Source organism: Mesoplodon bidens (assembly GCF_964165515.1).
Source record: "Mesoplodon bidens genome assembly, contig: HAP1_SCAFFOLD_374, whole genome shotgun sequence".
NCBI lineage: Eukaryota > Metazoa > Chordata > Mammalia > Artiodactyla > Ziphiidae > Mesoplodon > Mesoplodon bidens.
In genome coordinates this window covers 116392-133229 of record NW_027672597.1, presented here as the reverse complement: position 1 = coordinate 133229, position 16838 = coordinate 116392, and the positions used below count along the sequence as shown (strand labels likewise).

General features: G+C 38.2%; 1 pseudogene across 1 annotated transcript; it reads right to left on the bottom strand.

Annotated features, from left to right (window-relative positions):
* Positions 1 to 6149: 6149 nt before the first annotated feature.
* On the bottom strand, positions 6150 to 11622 carry LOC308609936 (ferritin light chain-like; annotated as a pseudogene). The gene is made up of 2 exons: positions 11612 to 11622; positions 6150 to 6840 (listed from the first exon to the last, which is right to left on the bottom strand). The product of its transcript is annotated as a ferritin light chain-like (transcript).
* Between the last annotated feature and the right edge of the window lie 5216 nt (positions 11623 to 16838).

Here is a 16838-nt window from a genome sequence, read left to right as displayed (position 1 = left end):
TTAGGCCTCAGAAACTGCAAATTCGAGTTGATAATTTAAAAACATTAAAGGATTTTCAAAAATTACTTGGAGACATTAATTGGCCAAGGCCTTCCTTAAAACTTACTACTGCTCAATTAGAGCCTTTGTTTGATATTCTTAAAGGTGACTCAGCTCCTTCTACTTCACGCTCTATGACTCCAGAAGCACTTCAAGTTTTACAAGTAGTTAATAGAGCTATCAGCTCTGCACAGTTAACTCGAATGCATACTCACCTGCCAATTTCTTTAATTGCTTGTCCAACACCTCATGTGCCTACTGCCATCTTATGGCAAACTGTTGGCATTATTGAATGGATTCATATGAAAACTACATCCTCTAAGGTTATTAACCCTTATTTTGAACTTAGTAGTAAGCTAATAATGCAAGGTAGAACTAGATGCTTACAACTTCTGGGTATAGAACCTTCTCAAATTATTATCCCTTATTCAGTTAGTCAACAAAATTGGCTTTTTCAACATAGTAATGAATGGGGTCTTGCTCTTGCAGGATTTTCAGGTGCCTTGGAATGCCATTACCCTGCTGATAAATTGATCCAATTCGACAAAGTTAACTGTTATATCTTTCCTTCTATAATTAGGCAACAGCCTATTCCTCATGTACCTTTGGTTTTTACAGACGGTTCTTCTTCAGGAGGGGCTACTGTAATCACTGACGACGGAACAAAACTCATTAAACAAACTTCCTTGACTTCAGCTCAACGTGTTGAACTGTATGCTGTCATGATGGCTTTTAAACATTTGCCTTCTATATCTTTTAATTTGTTTTCTGATAGTAAATATCTTATCAGCTTATTATTTCTTCTGGAGACTGTGACCAGAGGACATACTAATGACCCTGAATTATCATCCTCTTTTCGTTTGCTTCAACAGCTTATTCGTTCCCACGATGGCCGTGTTGCAGCTCTGCATATCCGTGCTCATTCTAACTTGCCTGGTCCATTGTCTAAACTTAATGTGACTGCAGATGTTTTAACTCGATCTAAACGTGATCTTTATCCTGTGCGTTTTCCTCCCAAAAATAAAGTTAAAGTTACTCTTCCTCCTCAATCTCTTTTCCCTAAAGCAGGACATATCCCAAATTACCGTCCTCCTCCTTTCCGTTCGTCATGCTGTCAAGAATGGCTAAGGTATTGCATTCATTATCTTCATACTGTTGATACTCATGGTCCATGTCCTGGACACCCTCATATTATGGTAAGTTATGATCAAACTGCTTCACAAGCAGCACAGCAGTCGCATGCTTTACACCATCAGTCGGCGGCTACGTTACGCAAAGAATTTTCCCTTACTCGTGAAGCCACCCGACAAATTGTTAAGCAATGCCCACAGTGCTTACCTCACCTTCCTGTTCCACATTATGGTGTTAATCCTCGTGGATTATTACCTAGTTATTTATGGCAAATGGATGTTACTCATAGCCCGTCTTTTGGGAAATTACAATTTGTTCATGTCACTATTGATACTTATTCTGGTTTCCTCTGTGCTACAGCACAGACCCGAGAAGCTACTAAACATGTTATCACTCATTTACACTGTTTTGCTTTTGTGAACCTTCATTTTACAGGAACCAACATTACTCTTACAGGCCCGGCTACCAGCCGACGAGAGGATCTTAAGGATACCATCATTTGGTATAAAAATGGGCAAGCTATTAATATTAGAGGTCGAATCTCATATGCCTCGCCACTTTGGGATTCCGCTATTACTATAGCCAAGGTTCCAGGTGAAGATTCAGGAAATTATTTCTGTATGAAGCATTTACTTGGAGGACAAGGGATACTTATAGTTGGACATAAGGTTACTATTCTTAACAGAAAATCAAAACCTCAATTTCCTCCTTTTATGACCATTAACTTTGCTGGATCCAATTTTGAATGTTGCAATGCATCTTGGAATAATAACCAAATATGGTGTACTACAGATCATACCAAGGGGTCAATTCTTCTCTCTTCTATTCCCATCATAGATAGGTTTATCACATTTCAAAAGAACTGGGATATATGGAAACTAGCTCTAACTTATTCCAATACACCTGTTATAACTTGTGTTGCTCCTCCATATACACTTTTGATTGGTTCTATTAACATTGGTAATTCTTCCAAAGGAGGATATAATATTAGCTGTGTTCATTGTATTTTTAGCAGTTGTATGTTCCCTTCTGCAAAAACACAATCTGTGCTTATACTAAGGCAACCCATATATGTTATGGTGCCTGTACATCTGAGAGAACCTTGGTATGAAGATACTGGAGTACAGGCATGGGTGGAACTCTCTAAAGCCTTGCAGAGAAGGAGACGCTTTATTGGGTGGCTAATAGTAAGTTTACTTGCCTTGGCTGCTCTGTCTGCTACCGCGGCTACTGCCCGTCTTGCTCTTTCACAGAGTATTAATCATGCTCACTTTGCTAATCAATTATCTCAAAATACCAGTCTTGCTTAATCTTTACAAAGTCACATAGATTTACAGATTAATAACAAGTTAGATGAATTTAAAAACGCAATTTTGAGGATTGGAGATCAGATGGCAGCATTAAAATTGAGGATGCGTTTAGCTTGTCATGCAAAGTATACGTGGATTTGTGTTATTCCTTACAAGTACAATGACTGTATTTGGGAATGGGAAAAAGTAAAAATGCATCTGCTGAGTGTTTGGTCAGATAATAATATTAGTCTTGATCTTAAGAAATTAAATGCTGAAATTCAGGATATACAACATGCACATCTTGATGATATTTCACCAGAAGATGTAATTCAAACTTTACTGGATCATTTAAAGTGGTTAAACCCTTAGTCGTGGATTACTAGAGGGTTGTCAGGAGTTATTACCCTGGCCATAATTTGCCTATTATTGATAATAATCTTCTCATGTCTGTTTCGTATCCTCATGCTACAGTATACTACTCTCGGCACTAAGCTTCATGGAATTATTTTGCAGCAAAAATTAAAAAATAAAGAAGGGGGACCTGTGGGAAGCAATCAGCCTTGAGAGCAGGCTACAGACATGCCAGGCATGCCGCCGCTGCTCGAAGGGACTGTCCCTACTTGTTCCCCTCCTTGTTCCATTCCACGGGAGATAAATCACCAGGGCCCAGAAATCAGAAAGTATGTAAAATGAGACAAGCCAATCTGTCTCCACCCTGCACGTGCAGGTTATTTTGGATGATTCTGGGTTTATGGGTTTTCTCCCAGGGAAGTTAACCTTGAGCCGAGACAGTCATTAGATAATGTAAACCACCGTCTGGCAACCTTCCCTTTTCTAGTCTATATAATCTGCAACTGTAGCATAATAAAACTTGCCTTGCAACCGTCAGTTGTCTTGGTCCTTCTGACCCCATTCGTCGGTGCTACTTCAGTTCCTTACCCCGTCCCTTCTGACCCTGGGCGGTGAAATCCTCTTTCTGAGGCTGGTCCGTGGCACATATGAATATGTTTTTGTCTTGCTGTACTGCACATATGCTGTCTAGTAACAGATATTTTGTCTGCTATTAGTGTTTTAGATTATGTCTTTCCAAAGCGCTGAGGCAGTGCACCTATTTTGATGTTGCAGCTGATGCCTGAACGTATCCTAGCTGACAAATTATTGATTAATAAAAACATGAATTTCTGAAAGATTTGTACTGTTAACCAAAATCTGAGCAAGGAGTCTCAAATGTAATTCTTAGCCAGAATTACATGTTAATGAACCATTTAACAGTGTAAATCAAGGAACATCAATGTAGGGATTTCTTTTCATTTATTTCTTACCTGCTTGAAATATCAGTTAAAGGTTGCCAGCTTGGTTGCAGATGAACAGACATTTGAAGTTCCCTGAACTACGTAATGTGGAATAGGATAGTAGACTTCCAACGCCCTCAAGGCTGTGACCTTGCAGCCATTTTACATAGCACATCATCCTCCTATAGGGATGAACCTTTCCCTGGCCCAAAAAGTAGCCACTCCGTTGAAGCTTTGCTTATTGTAACAGGCTTTTGTTTCCAGGTTACATGTCTGTGGAAGACTTAATTCTGAATAGAGATATAGATATTACTGGAAACTAATTGTTTTTGCTATTATACTCTGCTTTATCAAAAAAGTAAAACATTTAAATTGTGCTACAAAAATTCAGATGTCTTACAATCTTTAAACAATAAATGAATGAATTGCCCTTAAAAAAAAGAATTAAGCAGTTAGTTAAGCTGTTGGTCCCACATCAGACAAATTATCCTTATACCTCCTGTCAATATTGTTAACAGAGACTGTTATTTTATTAATCCTTATGATCCCATGATTCTTTCTTTCATGTTTCGGGGCACAGCAGGTGAGAGAGTGGGTTTGTTAAGCTGGGTGGGTTTATCCTTCTTTTATGCGTTCATTCAATTTTCTGTTCATTTACTTATTGTATACATATGGCAATAGAAGCTGCTAAGGCAATCATTGCTATTCTGCAAAACAACAAGGCACAGAAGCAGATGTCTTATTTCCGAGATTTCTCCCCCCAGGATTATTATGATTAAAGATCCTTTCCCCCCACTCCCTGGAGAGGACAAGGGGCTGCTCGCTGGAGGATTTTTAATGACTTGGGGAAAGGCTCAAATATCCCCCCATTATGGTAATCCACCCCAGGGGCAAACCACACAAGAATATTATGAATTTATTTTATTTTTCTATCCTTGCAAAGGTAATACTCAGCTCATTAGAATATGAAAACTATACTGTCAAATTTCAGAATTACATGGATGAAGAAAATCACCAAAGTGGCATCATATCATGTGTGTTATAGCTGTATTTACTATATTGACTATATTAAATATGTTGTGTTATCAATGTATTGTATAACTATATATTGAAAAGGCAAAATGCTGTAACGTATTTCAGAGAAAATAATTATGTTGGCCAACCCCAAATTGTACATTGTAGACGGGTCCTAGGAAAAGAAGATTTAATTCATAGTGAACAAGAGGTTAGCTTCTGTTTTCAGCCATGTGCTATTTCAAGAATTAAACATCATGAATAATACAGGATATAAGAGGAATAGTCTAAAGATGGAAAAGCACATTTTGATTAGGAAAGAGAATTTAAGTCTTTTTTTTTTTAAGGAAAACTGCCTTATTACTATGAGATAAGAAAATTGTTTCCTTCTTTTCTTCCTTGCTTTCTTCTTCTTTTTTTTAACCTTTTTAATTTTGGATATTTGACCTCTAAGCTGAGATGACTGAAAATGCCTCCTCTGGGCATCAACCTTTTTGAAAGACTTTTTCCCCCTCCCTGAGGGCTATTTGTCTCTTGGAGGCTTTGTCTACATTACTCCTCAAGAGGCAAGCATTTGTCCTTGCACTAAATGCTGACATCTCCTGATAAGAGGGAAGCTGCAGAGTAGAAGAATTGAAGGTCAGTATGTTGATATTGGTCTCAAGCGCATTGATGTACATTTGTGTATTGGGGAAGGGGAGTGAAGCTTGAGAGTGGGCCAGTGGGGAGGGGTAAATATTTTGTGATGCTGTCTACCTATGGGCTTATAAAGTTTATGGCTGCATTAGGAGGACAAGCATTACCATTAGCATGAAAAGTAGGGCAGACCTCAGTTGCAAAAGCTTCTAGCCATACACATAGGGCAATACGTAAATGATACACCTTATTGCATTCACCCATTCACCCTCCCCTGTTCACGCTAATTGGAAATTTCCATCCATTTCAGAGAAGTAACACAACTATCAATCATTTTCCCTGGCACGAATCTTCCAGGAGAAAGAAAATGGAATACACCTAGCGACAGAGCTCACGCACTAGTAGTCCATGTGTCTTAGATTTAATATCTGATGACTAGCTGCATTGAAGCCAAGAGGTGGTTCACAAAGTTGCTGCACATTAGAATCACCTGGGGAACTCTGAGACCTTCCCGTGCCCAGGCTCCTCCCTAGACCTACTGAATCAAAATCTCTGGGGCTGGGACCCAGACACCAATGTTTTTCTTCAAAGCTCTTTAGGTAATTCAAACGAGCAGCAAAGCTTGAGAACCAGCCCAATAATGGGAACAAACTTATTTCACACAGATAAAGTGGGGCAATTCATATGTTAAAAGAACGTGAATATATGTATATATTTCTTTTTTTCACTTTATTCTGTTTGTATTTCAAATAGGCTTTTTTTTTTCCTTCTGCAAAAAGCATTATTGTTTCCATTTGGTCCAAGGCTTGGGAGAGGGCTCCAGGGCGGTTACAAAGCTGCCTAGTGGCTGCAGAGCGGGGCTTCAGGCAGAAGCTCTGACGCCAGAGGGTCTCCTCAGACGCGGCTGGACTTCAGAGACTCCTGTTTGGCTCGAGGGTGAGCCTTTCAAAGAGATACTCGCCCAGCACAGCCTGCGGACCAGCCAGCCTGCGGAGGTTGGTCAGGTGGTCTCCCATCTTCTGGATGAGTTTTACCTGCTCCTCCAGGAAGCGGCTCTCCAGGAAATCACAGAACTGGGAGTCTGCACGGGCAGGACCCAGGGCGCGCAGATCCGTTAGTGCCTGGTTCAGATTCTTCTCCCTAAGAATGGCGGCTTCCACAGCATCCTGGGTTTTACCCCACTCATCCTGAGAAGGCTTCTGCGCATCCTGGAAGAGGGTGCGGCCGCAGCACTGGTTTTGCATTTTCAAGAGGCGCTGGGCGCCCTCACACTTCTCCTCAGCCAGTTGGCGAAAAATGTGGCCCATACTGTCCAGAGTCCCATTGTTGCTGTCGAAATAGATGCTCAGAGAGAGGTAAGTGTCCACAGATGCATGTTGAACAGGCGGTGGACGGCGGCCTCCACCTCGGTGGAATAATTCTGACGAACCTGTGAACTCGTGGTTGATCAGTGATAAGGAGCTAAGCTCAAAAACTGGTGTTGGCCTGTCCTGGAGGCTGAGGATAGCTGAGTGTCTGATTCCAAAGGTTGCGAAAGGAAGAAAGGTTGGAAGGTGGTCGGGGGCTGGAGCAAGGAGCGTCCCTGGGTCTGTTCATTCCAAACACTGTTGAAGCAAAAGACAGATCTGCAGGACTGCCGAACGCACTGCCTCAAATAGGCTTTGATATAAATGAACAAGAAGTCCAAGCAAGGACAAAACTTACCCTTCCTCCCACCAAAATAGCTGGTGATACTAGAATCTAGATCTGGGAAGGGATTCTTCCATTGCTTTCTTAACATTCCAAGCCACTAGAGCAGTGGTTCTCAAAGTATGGTCACCTTGTAACCAAGCAGTACCCTATGGGGCCTTCCTAGGACAGACCCATCCCCCATATCCTCTATTGTAGTTTCTCTCTGAAGTACTCAGATAATAGTATCTCAGGCATATTTCTTGAGTTTTCAGATGCTAAAAACCACCACCCAATGGAAGAAATGAACTCCTTGATGATCATGAGCACGTAGCCCTCAGACCTCCTGGCACCTAAGGATGGATAATGTTACCTGCCTTGTGGCCTCAACATCAGCCAATCAGAGGATTGTGCACGAGCTGATCACATGCCCTGGGATGTCCCTCCCTCACCTGGCCTTTAAAAATGCTTTGCTGAAATCCTTTGGAGATTTCAGGGGTTTTGGAACACGGACCACCCCTCTCCTTGCTCGATCCTGCAATAAACCTTTCTCTTCTCCAGACTCCAACCTTTAGGTTTGTTTGGCCTCACTGTGCTTCAGACACATGAACCTGCATTCAGTAACAACTTGACCAGCTTTACCAGCGTCCCCTGATAATGTGTCAGATATTCAAGTTTTAGGGCCCTATCCCAGCCCTATGGAATCAGCAACTCTAGTGGGGCTCAGTGATCTCTGTTATAACAGGCCCTCCATATGATTTTTATTCACCTTAAAGTTTGAAAATATCTGTATTGTCAGCTGGCCAAAGTGTCCACCAGCAGGTGAAGGGGAGTGATGCCTGGAAAAGATAGGGAGTAGCCAAGGCAAGTACAGCAGCATTTGCCGTGGTAGTAATGGAGAATGCCTTTTCTCCACTGGTTGGCACAGACTAGTATCTGGGAGCAGTGGCAGGGTTATTTAGGATGCTTTACAATTCAATGTAGTGACCGCTGTCCTGGTTTGCCAGGGACTTCCCCTGTGTGAACACTTAAAACCTCATCCTGGCAAACCCCTTAGCCCTGGATTTGAAAAACTTAGGGAATAACATGAAATTTAGGGGAAACATGATCTAGGATTTGGGCGAGTCACAAGTGCTAATTAAAGCTAAGCAAGTATGGTCAGCATCTAGCCTTCTTTACCCCTTTGTGGGAAGGTAAATCTGATTGGGTGAAAGGACTTATTGTTAAGAAATCTTTGTAGAAACATCCCCTTCTGCTTAGTCTGCTGGTTCTCAGTTCTGGCTAGACACTGGCATCGTCTGAGGAGATTTAAAGTTATTTTATTGGTCTAGGATGACCAACAGTCAGTGTGAGGGTTTTTAAAAAGTGCTTCAGATGATTCTAATATGCAGCCAAATTTAGGTGCCACTGCTTAAGCTTTTGAACCACTGCTACATATTTTCACCTCATCTTCCTATGAGAATATCCAACTGTAGTTGAGGTTTGTTTGTTTTTCTTTTTCTTTTTTTAACTCTCTTATTATAAGATTTACTGTCTTAAATAAGATTGAATGTACAGAAAATCCTGCTAGTCCATCTGGTACAGCTAGATACTTAGAATAATATCGTTAAGATATATACCATTTAAGTACTGTGACTGGCCTTTTTAAAATTAACATATGCATTGAATTAGTACAATCTCTTTTGAAGTTGTCATGTTGGGGAGCTATACCTGTAATCTGCTGCCATTGCTAAATATCTGGACAACTCTTATTAGGAATTGTTTTTAAAAATCTTTAGGGATTAAAACCAAGAGTGCTGTATTATTTGTACTGGGACCACAAAAACCTCACAAAGTTTCCCCACTGTACCTTCTACCCCCATCTCTAACCCTTGGCAACTTCTAATCTGTTCTCTATCTCCACAGTTTTGTTATTTTAAGAATAATACGTAAACATAATCATGAATTACTTAATCTTCGGAGATTGGCTTTTAAAAATTTTTTCTTCAGCATCATTCCCTTGAAGTTCATTTTAATTTTTGCATATATTAATAATTTGTTCCTTTTCGTTGCTCCGTAGTATTCTACCATAAGATTTTATCACAATTTGTTTCAACATTCATCCATTGAAAGACATTTGGGTAGTTGCCAGTTATTGGCTATGATAAATAAAACTGCTATGAACATTTATGTGTAAGTTTCTGTGGGAACTTAATTAAGTTTTTGTTTCTTTTGGATAAATGCTCAAGAGTACAAGTACTGCGTTGTAGGGTGAATCTACTTTTAGGATTAAAAGAGACTGTCAAGCTGTTTCTCAGAGTGGCTAAACCATTTTATTTTCCCACCAGTGACGTGATATAACTTTTCTACGTACTCGCCAGCATTTGATGTTGTCACTATAATTTTAGTTATTCTCTGATATCTCATTATGGTCTTAATTTGCATTTCCCTAATGCTAATGATGTTGAGCATCTTTTCATGTGCTTCTTTGCCATGTGTATATTCTCTTCCATGAAATGTCTGTTCCTGTCCTCTGCCTATTTTCTAGTTGGATTTTTTTAAGTTGTTTGGAGAGTTCTTTGTATATTATAGATACAAGTCATCTGTCTCATATGGGATTTTCAAATATGTTTTCCCACTGTGTAATCTGAGTTTTCATCCACTTAAAAGGATCTTCTATGAAGCATTTTTAACTCATTTTGATGAGATACAATTTATCAGTTTTTGCTTTTATTGATCATACTTTCGGTGTCAAGTCTAAGAATTATTCACCTAGTTCTAGATGCCAAAGATTTTCTATTTTTTTTCCTAAAAATGTCCTGCTTTTACATTTAAGATTATGATCCACTTTGATTTAATTTTTGTGTAAGGTGTGGAGGTTTAGGTTAAGGTTCATTTTTTGTTTGTTTTTGTCAAGGGATGTCCAACTGTTTCAGTACCATTTTTTGAAATGTCTATTCTTCCTTGATAGCTTTTGCACTGCTGTCAAAAACAGGTTAAATGTATTTATGTCAGTCTATTTCTGGGTTCTCTATTCCATTCCATTGATCTATGTATCTACCCTCCAAAATTACTGCAAAGTCTTGAAATTGGGTGGATTAATTCCTCCCATTTTAATCTTCCTTTACAAATTGTTTTAGCTATTCTTCAGCCTCTTCTTACCATACAAATCTTAGAAAAAGCTTGTCTATATCCGCAAAAACCTTGAGGGCATTTTAAGAGTAATTGTGTTAAGCCTCTTAACTTGGGGAGAATTGACATCTTTATTATGTTGTGTTTCCTAATCCATGAACAAGGTATGTCTCCCTATTTGTTTGGGACTTTAAAATTTTTCTTCATCAGCATTTTGTAATTTTCAGTATAGAGGTCCTATAAATGTCCTATTGGGCTTGTATTTAAGTATTTATTTAGGTCAGTTGTAAATGGCATCACATATTTTAATTTAAGCTTCTACACATTTGTTATTAATATATAATGTGATAAAATTGTGTTGATCTTGTACTCTAAAACATTTACAAACTAATATTATTTCTCAAGCTTTTTGTGGATTCCTTGGTATTTTCTCCATTTAGATTATCATGTCCTCTTCAGACACAGACAGTTTTACTTTTCCTTAGGCAATATAATAGGATATATTACTCTTCAACATTCAGTAGGATATATTCCTTCCTATTCAACATAGTAGGAATAGTCCTTTTATCTTTTAAATGAACTTTTTAAAAATTTAACTTTTAAATGTATGTATTTATTTATTTTTGCTTTATTTTCTTACTAGAACCTCCAGTAATACATTTAATAAAAGTGGTGAGAGCAGATATCTGTGCCTTGTTTCTGATCTTACAGAGAAAGCATTCAGTCTTTCACGGTTAAATATAATCTCGGTATAGGTTGTTTGTAGATCATCTTTATGAGTTTCAGTATGTTCCTTTTCTATTCCTAGTTTGCTTGGAGTTCTTTTTTCTTCTTTTTTTAAAATCATGAATGGGATTGGATTTTGTCAAGTGCTTTCTCTGCCTTATTGGATAGGATCACATGACTTTTCCCTTTAATCTATTGGATATGGTGGATAACATTGTTTGATTTTAAAATATTTAACCAACTTTGCATAACTAGAATAAATGCCACTTGGTCATGGTATATTATTCTTTTTATATATTTCTGGATTTAATTTGCTAATATTTGGCAGAGGATTTTTACAGCCAATTTCATAAAAAATATTGGTCTGTAGTTTTCTTCTTTCTATCGTATCCCTGTCCGGTTTTGGTATCAAGGTAATACTGGCTTCATAAATTTAATTAGGAACTGTTCCTTCTACTTCTATTTCTTATCAAATCATGTAAAATTGGTGTTAATTCTTTATGTCTTGGGTAAAAGTGAAACATCTAAGCCTGAATATTCCTTTTGGGAGTTTTTAAATGAAAAAACAGTGTTTCTAATGGTTACAGGAAAACTGAGATTATCTATTTCATCTTGGCTGAGTTTTGGTAGTTTTGAGTGTAGAAGCATTGGCCCATTTCACCTACATTTTTCAATTTATAGTGTAGACTTGCTCATAACAACTTGTTCCTCATTAACCTGTAGGATATGCCATGGTATCCCTGGTTGCATTTCTGATATCTGTGATTTGTGCCATCCATCTTTTTATCTTTATCAGTCTTGCTAGATCTTTATTGATTAGATTGTTTATTTCCAAGAACCAGCCTTTTGTTTCATTGATTTTCCCCCCTATTTTCCTGTTTTCAGTTTCATGGATTTCTATTTCATCTTTATTATTTCCTTCTTTCTGCTTGTTTAGTGTTTTTTCCTCTTCCTTTTTTACTGTTGTAATATAGAAAATTAGATTATTGCTTTGAAACACTTTCTTTCCCAATTTAGTGCTATAGACTTCTCTTTCAGCATTGCTTTCACTTCATTCTGCAAACTTTGATCTGTTATATCTCCATTTCCTTTTATTCTATGCATTAAAAAATATTTCCTTGATGCTGTCTTTTTTACCCATGAGTTATTTGGAATTGTGATGTTTAGTTTTCACGTGATTGAAGATTTTCCTGTTGTCTTTCTGTTATTGATTTCTAGTCTGATTCCATTATGGCTAGAGAACATACTCTATGATTTTAATTCTTTTAAATCTGCTAACTTTTTTATGAATATATAAATGAAAGAAATAAGAAAACCTCTGAGTCTTAGCATCCAACACTTAGGCACATTACAATTTAAATCTGCTAAGGTTCTTTTTATTGCCCAGTATATAGTATATGAGTGAATATTCCATGGACACTTGAATATGTATTCTGCTGTTACTGAGTGTGTTCTTTAAATGTCAGTTATATCCTATTGATTGATGATGTTTTCATTTCTTCCATATTCTTGCTGATTTTTCTCTCTGGTAGTTCTATAAATTGCTGTGCTGAAGTCTCAAATAATAATTGTGGATTTAAAATTTTCTCCTTTTACTACTTTTTTCAGTGTTTGCTTCATGTATTTTGAAGTTCTGTTGTTTGGTGCACACACATTTTGTATCATTGGGTCATCTAGGTGGATTATTCCTGTTATCTTTATGTAATGACCCTGTTTGCCCCTAATAATTTCCTTTGCTCTGAAGTCTACTTTATCTGATATTAATATAGCCATTCCTACTTTTTCTGATTAACGTTCACATGATATATCATTATCTTCCTTTTACTTTGAACTCCCTATATCATGATGTTTAAAGTAAACTTCTTATAGACAGTATATAGTTGGATCATGCTTGTGAATTTTTAATCTACTCTTCCAATCTCTGTCTTTGACTTGGTTATTTAGATCATTTACAGTTAATGTAATTATTGCTATGTTAAAGATTAGGTCTACCATTTTATTTTTTGTTTTGTCTTTTACCTTAGTTTCTCAATCCTGTGTTTCTCTTATTTTGCCTGGTGGGTTACTTAAACATTTTTTAATAAGTCCATTTTAATTTAATTTATTTATAATCATTTGTGTATACTGTTTGTATAGTTTTCTTAGTGGTTACTTTTGGCATCACAGTATACATATGTAACTTACCATAGCCTACTGGAATCAGTGTTTTATTACTTCAAGTGAAGTTTCAAAATTTTACTTCCATTTAGTCTCTTAATATTCCCCAGTTTTAAAGTATGATTTTCTGTAGTATTTCCTTTCTCTACATTGAGAACCACATCAGATGGTGTCATAATATTTGCTTTGACCATCAGATAGTATTTAAGAAACTCATGAGGCTAATGATAGTCTCTTATATTTACCCCATTTGTTTTCACCCATTCCATTGTTCCCCTTTTCTTTCTGAAGTTCCCAGTCTTCTGTTATTGTTTTTTTTTATGTTTTCATAACATTAGGTGATATCTGGGCTTTCCAGTGCCATTGGATATGAGTTTCAGGAAACACTGAGTCTGGCTCACTTAATGCTGCTGAGTTGGAGGGTTTGTATATGTTGGGCCTGTTGGCGCAGCAGGTGCTAGCAGATTAGACTAATGTTGATGGGACTAGTGCCACAGGAGGATGGGTTCCCATTCAGGCTATGCTGCTGCTACAGTAGATCAAGTCCCCCTCTACCCCAAGTGTGGGGCAGTGACCTGCTGCTGTCACTGCTTTGTATTAGGCTGCTTTTGCCTCAGGTGTGTGGTGGGATCCCTTGGAAGCTGCTGCTGCTGTCAATCACAAGGTTAAATTCATTTCAGAAATACTTAAGTATAAATATATAGCCTGGCTCCTGTAGGACCCCTGTAATAGTTTTTTATTGCTTTCATACAAATTACCACAAATATAGTGACTCAAAACAATGTAAATTGATTACCTTACAAGTCTGACATTGGTCTCAATTGAGTAAAGTAAAAGTGTTGGCAGGATCAACAGATGAATGGATAAAGATGTGGCACATATATACAATGGAATATTACTTAGCCATAAAAAGAAATGAAATTGAGTTATTTGTAGTGAGGTGGATTGACCTAGAGACTGTCATACAGAGTGAAGTAAGTCAGAAAGAGAAAAACAAATACCGTATGCTAACACATATATATGGAATCTAAAAAAAAGAAAAAATGGTTATGAAGAACCTAGGGGGCAGGGCAGGAATAAAGACGCAGCCGTAGAGAGTGGACTTGTGGATACAGGAAGGGGGAAGGGTAATCTGGGATGAAGTGAGAGAGTGGCATGGACTTATATACACTACCAAATGTAAAATAGATAGCTAGTGGGAAGCAGCCGCAAAGCACAGGGAGATCAGCTCTGTGCTTTGTGTCCACCTACAAGGGTGCGATCGGGAATGGAGGGTGGTAGGGAGATGCAAGAGGGAGGAGATATGAGGATATATGTATACGTATAGCTGATTCACTTTGTTATGAAGCAGAAACTAACACACCATTGTAAATCAGTTATACTCCAATATAGATGGTTAAAAAAGAAAAAAAAGTGTTGGCAGAGCTACATTCTTTTCTGGAGGCTCTTAGGGGTGTTTCTGTTCCCTGGACTTTATCCGCTTCCAGCGGTCACTTGTAGTCCTTGACTCAGAGTCCCCTTTCTCCACCTACAAAACCCAAAATGTTGAATCTCTCTGATTCTGCTTCTATTAAGACATGTCTCTCTTTCTCTTTCTACAGTTGGGAATGGTTTTCTACTTTTAAGGACTCATGCAATTAGATTTGTTCCATGAGGTAATCCAGGATAATCTTTCTCAAGGTCTGTAACTTCAGTCATATCTGCAAAGTCCTCTTCACCATGTAAGGTAACATATTAATAGGTTCTAGGGATTAGGGTGAGGGCATTTTTAGGAGCCATTATGCTGCCTACCACACCCTTAACAGGTGACCTTGAGAAAATTACTAAGATTTTTAAAGCCTTACTTTCCTCAAACATAAAATGGAAAGAAAGCTAACTAGTTAATATCATGAAAGTGAAACAGTATATATGATATCAACTAATTCAAAAAATGAGATTTCTTCTTTTTCTTTATGATTTACATGATTCTCAGAGTTCGGTCACTTGAAGAGTTACTTTTTTTTTAAACAGAACTAAGGAATTTCAGGGTTCAGGTGCTGTAAGATTGTCTGAATTATCTGAGTAACAATTAGCTAAGCACAGGTGTAAAGCATTTGATTTACTCCCTGGTTTTCTTTATCTTCTCATCCCAGTAAATGCATATCCCTTTTCTAGCTCCAGCCAGTAGAGTCAGAGCTTGTTTTACTGTTTAACTAAAGTTCAATTTAAATTCTCTCTACATCTCCAGATTCTCAGCCCTGGTTGCATATTATAATCACCTGGGGAGATTTCAAGAACTACCGATGCCAAATTTCTACCTCTCATGGATATTTGAGGAGGGACCTGGAATGAAATGCTCTAGCTTATGGTTTTTGGAACCAAATCATAGTCTACACTGAGCCAAATTATTTGTGAGATCACCTCTAAAAAGGAATTTATCTGTGGTGACTAATGCTCTTCCTTTGTCAGTATGCTTGATTTGTCCCTCTTTGGGGGAAAAAAAGAGGGGGAAAAAACCCCCAGCAGTTGTGCTCCCTGAATTATAACCTGATGCTTTGGAATTAGTGTTGGCTTAGAGCGCACATCTTCGGATACCCATTCTCTCTCCTGCTTCCTTGCATGAACTTATATCCTTGGGCAGTGTTTCATCCACCACCCTCTTTTGCTTCTAATCTTAGCAAGTAAAGTCTCCCCTTAATGAAATAGCATTTCATGAGGCTTACTGGGAGCATAGGTCTGTTCCAGACCTATCCTATGTTAGCTAAAGCAGATATAAGTGATGTATTTTTGGCATTCATCCTTGTGGGTTGGAAAGAGAAGACAGAATTTTATCCTTTAGGTGTCATCGGACTGGACAAATGGGCTCTTTCCCTCTGCTGCCTATCATGTAAAAACCTGAGGGTGTTACCTCTAGAAGGTATCTTCTAGTTATCAAAATAGTTCAGATAAGTCAAATTTCTCAGTAAAAGATGACAAAACTATGGCTTAGGTGGTTAATTTTCTATGTCAATTTGTCTGGGCCACCATGCCCAGTTATTTGGTCAGATATTATTCTGGATATTTCTGTGATGGTGTTTTCGTGTTTTTTACAATTTTTATTTATTTATTTATTTATATTTTTGGCTGCGTTGGGTCTTCGTTGTCACACGTGGTCTTTCTCTATTTGCAGCAAGCAAGGGCTACTCTTTGTTGTGGTGTGCAGGCTTCTCATTGTGGTGGCTTCTCTTGTTGCAGAGCATGGGCTCTAGGTACACGGGCTCAGTAGCTGTGGTGCACGGGCTTATTTGCTCCACGGCACATGGGATCTTCCCAGACCAGGGCTCAAACCTGTGTCCCCTGCATTTGCAAGCGGATTCTTAACCACTGCGCCACCAGGGTAGTCTCCGTGATGGTGTTTTGGATGAAATTCATATTTAAATTGGTGTTGGACTTTGAGTAAAGCAGATTATCCTCCATAGTATGGGTGCGCCTCATCCAATCAGTTGAAGCTCTTAATAAAACAAAGACTGACCTCCCTGTCGCAAAAAGGAATTCTGCCAGAAGACCTACAGAAATTGAACTGCAACTCTTCCTAGAGTCTCTAGACAGCCTAACCTGCAGATTTTGAATTGACCAAGCCTCTATTATTGTGTGAACCAATTGTTTAAAATCTCTCTCTCTCTTTCTCTATCTTTATATAGATATGGATATAGATCTAGGTATCATTATTGATATCTAGATCTATATCTATCAATATATATGGGCACATTGTATACACATGCTGTTGGTTCTGTTTTTCTGGAGAAGCTTGACT